The sequence below is a fragment of the Carlito syrichta genome, unplaced genomic scaffold, assembly GCF_000164805.1.
Source record: "Carlito syrichta isolate Samal-C Ts95f unplaced genomic scaffold, Tarsius_syrichta-2.0.1 Scaffold288064, whole genome shotgun sequence".
NCBI classification, from domain to species: domain Eukaryota; kingdom Metazoa; phylum Chordata; class Mammalia; order Primates; family Tarsiidae; genus Carlito; species Carlito syrichta.
In genome coordinates, this window is record NW_007232160.1 from 2,357 (window position 1) to 6,472 (window position 4,116).

A 4,116-nucleotide genomic window follows, 5' to 3' on the forward strand; every position below is an offset into this window, starting at 1 on the left:
AAATACAGTTTTAAAGGTTGGGGTAGGGCCGGGCGGCGCTGCCTCCAGGCAGGGGCCACTGCACACGGTCTGCTGTGAGGCTCAGATGCCAGGCCAGGCGGTGGCTGGAAGGAGAAGCCCCGCTTCGGCCGCGCGGGACTCCACAAGTAGGTGCGTGTCCTCAGGGTGAGGGCCGCGTCTGGTGTCCCCGGGGCATCTCGGTGGAGCTGCAGCCCAGAGCAGCTGGACCAGGGCCTGGCGTACTCGCGTCTCCTGCACCTCTTCGTGGGAGTGCCGAGACCACTCTGTCCACGAAGACGCCGGTCTGGAGGTGGTCGACCCCAAGCCCAGAGCCGCATGGTCTCAGGTGGAGGCCCCAAGGAGCATCAAGTCCATGTTGCGGCTTTCTCGTGGGGCCAAGGCTTGGCAAAGGCTTTCTCGGTTCAAGCCCTCGGTCCTCCCTAGGGCCCTGGGAGGAAAGACCTTGCAATTGAGGTCCTGGCTCTTGTCAGAGTAGGGCCCTGCGGAGACAATTGGGCAGGGCCAGCCCCAGGGCCGGGCTTCCAAACAGGCTGCTCATCACAGCCCTGCTTGGGACAGGGCTGGGCGGAGCCTGGCTGGTCATGAGGACTGAGAAGGAGCAGTGGTGGCGGCAAAGGGGAATTGAGGCCATGCACCAGGCAGCAGCGGGCCAGGGCAACTTCAGCCTGCTGGGCCACCATGGCCAGGCTTGCTGCAAGGCCAACTTCCAGGGCCAGTGGGTGCTGATGTACTTCGGCTTCACCCACTGCCCCATCTACCCGGACAAGCTGGAGAAGCTGGTGCAGTAGCTAGACGCCGAGCCCAGCCTGCTCCCCGCGCAGCCCGTCTTTGTCACTATGGACCCTGAGCATGATGACGTCACAGCCATGGCCCAATCCATCCAGAACTTCCACTCCCAGGTGCTGGGCCTGAGAGGATCCCCTGAGCAGGTCACCCAGGCCAGCCTCAGCTGCCGCGTGTACTACCAGGCCATCCCCAAGGACGAGGACCAGGACCACATCGTGGACCATTCCATTGTGTCTACCTACACAGCCCCGACGGCCTCTTCACCGATTACTGAGCATATCGCCAACAGTGTGCAGCGGCACAAGATTGCCTTCCACAGACGTCCAGCCCTGAGCTGCTGCAACCCAAGCACCGTCAAAAATGGCATGTGTTTGACGAAAAAGAAAAAAAAGGTTTCTATCCCCCCACTTCTCTACAAAAATGAATAAAATTAAAAATAGAGAAGAAATCAAAAGACAGGTAAAGAGGATAATGGAAAAACAAATGTAGCTACTGTATGAATAAGCACAGATTGTCATATTCCTCTGGAATATATGAAACTATGGACATTGTCGAAAATAAAGTTTATATTTTTCTTTCTTCCACTAGTACTTATAAATATGTTTCTTAGGTTATTGTTTTTAGAAGAAGGATTTCTCCTTTAATAATTTCTTTTTAGGATCAGTGTATATTGTGCTCAGTTATGCAATGAAACTCTAATGGATGGACAAATAAATAAACAATGAAGTGAATAATTTTCAGAGCTCAAAAATTACTTGATTGTAGATACAGAAGAGAAGAAATGTGCTAACAAATTGGAAGAGTGTATGCTTCTTCTAGACTAACACTGAATAGAAATATTAGACAAGCCATTAGTGTGAGTCACATATATAATTTCTAGTAGCTACATGAAATAAAAATAAATGTGATAATTTTTATGTAATCGAATTTATACAAATTATTATTTCAAATTGTGATCAAAATTAAAAGTACTAAGGAGATATTTTACATACGTGTTTCACATTAACCTTCAAAATCTGATGTACTTTTGCATTTATAGAACTTCTCAATTCAAACTCTGCAAGTTTCAAGTGCTCAGTGTTCACGTGTGACTACTAGTTAACTCTATTAGAAAGTGAAGTTTCTGAGAAATAAGCAGCAACCTAAGCTGCTAGTATCATCTGCAGAGCATTAAAACAAACAAAACCCAAATAACACTAGTACTTTAGGCCTGCCACCAGGGATTGTTTTTGTTGGCCTGAAATGAGCTTAAGTGTTGCTTTCTAAAAATCTTCTTGATGATTACAAACCATAAAAATCTCAGTCTGAGACTCAAGTAAAGCAAACTACCTGGAATAGAGAAGTGTAACAGAGAGAAAAACTGAGTGGTGAACACTGATTTAGATCATTACCACTTTTCACTATCATCTAACAATAGTTTACCTTGGGGATATTAACTGTGTGAAACCTGAATGCTGACTTTCAAGGGGAAGTGATGACATTTACACCTATTCACAATATTAGACACATTGGTTTGGATTTTTTAAATCTGCATTGAATTCTAGAAAGCACATCTAAAGCACAAAAATGTTTATGCCCCATTACATATCCTTACAGACTAACCATCATCAAGAGATTTGTTTTATAAATGATTCAGAAAAGAAATCAAACTTTTTCTCCCCAGGTGCTATGGATACCTGAGGAATGATTTGAAGATCATCATGAGCAATTCTAATTCTGATGATGTTACTTAGTTTCTCAAATATTGTTCTTTCCTCACCATGGATGTTAGAGTTTTATACTCCAGTTTATAGACAATTTTCTAAAAATAAGCCTTTGTAAATAGTAGAATCCTTTTATATTTATATACAAATATATATATTTTATAGATGAATTTTAAAAATAAATATATGGAAATACTTCTGTAATAATGAACTAGCAGCTGAAGGTACAGAAATATCTCAGACATAATGCTGGCTGTATTCCAGAAAACCACAAAAAAGTGAATATTGCAATAAAGTGAGTCACACAATTTTGGGGATTTCCTAGTGTACATAAAGTTATGTTTACATAATACTGCAGTCTATTAAGTGAGAAATAGTATTATATCAAAAACGAGTAATGTACATGTCTTAATTTTTAAAATTGCTATAAAATGCTAATAATCATCTGAGCCTTCAGTGAGTTGTATTGTTTTTGATGGTGGGGGATCTTGCCTTGATTTTGATGGCTACTAACTAATCAGAGTGGTGGCTGCTGGTTGCTCAGGTGGCTACAGAAATTTCTAACAATAACACAACAATGAACTTTGGCACTTTTACTTCTCCTTTTATATGTAAATTGCAATGCTGTTGTACAGCATTTTACCTACAGTAGAACTTTTTTTTTCAAAAATGGAGTAAATCTTCTCAAACCGTACTTATCAACTAAATGTAAGTAATATATTAAATTGCTTGTTCTCATTTCAAAAATCTTCACAATATCTTCACCTGGAGTACATTCCGTCTCAAAAAATCATCATCAATAAAAAACAACTCCTCATCCATTAAAGTTATGTCATAATGTTGCAGCAATTTAGTCATATATTCAGGCTAAACTTTGAGTTCTAGTTTTTTTTTTTCTATTTCCACCACATCTACAGTTACTTACACCACTGAATTTTTTAATCCTTCAAAGTCATTCATGACTATTGGAGTCAACTACTTACAAACTACTGTTAATGTTGATATTTTGACCTCTTCTCGTGAATCACAAATGTTGTTCATGGCATTTAGAATAGGGAATCTTTTTCAGAAGGTTTTCAACTTACTTTGCCTAGATTCATTAGAGAAATCACTATCTACAAGAATTATATTTATGAAATGTATACTTAATAATAATTGAAAGTCAAGATTATTCCTTGATCAGTGAGCTGAAGAATGGTTGTTGTGTTAGTAGACATGACAACAACATGAATCTTCTGGTATAACTGATCAGAACTCTTGGGTGACAAAGTTAATTTTCAATAAGTAAGCAGCAATATTTTTTTTTCTTATCAATATTTTTTATTATGGTTTTATGGGGTACAGTTAAGGGTTAGGTGTACAATTATGTTTCATTCAGGCACCCTGTTGATAAGAGATGTTTCCCCATCCCCAGACAGATATTTGCGACTGTTAATCCCATCCCCTCCCCCCCATAGATTCCCAGTACCGTAAGTCATTGTCTTATAGTATTACATTGAATGTTCAAAGTCCATTATATGAGTGAGAACATGTGATACTTGGATCTTTGCTTCTGTGAGAGGTCACTCAGTATTATAGACTCTAGTTCCATCCAGGTTGCTGCGAA

General features: G+C 40.6%; 1 pseudogene; it reads left to right on the top strand.

The window, feature by feature from the left end:
- The first annotated feature begins 373 nt into the window (after positions 1 to 373).
- LOC103255369 lies at positions 374 to 1,081 on the top strand (annotated as a pseudogene).
- The last annotated feature ends 3,035 nt before the right edge of the window (positions 1,082 to 4,116 follow it).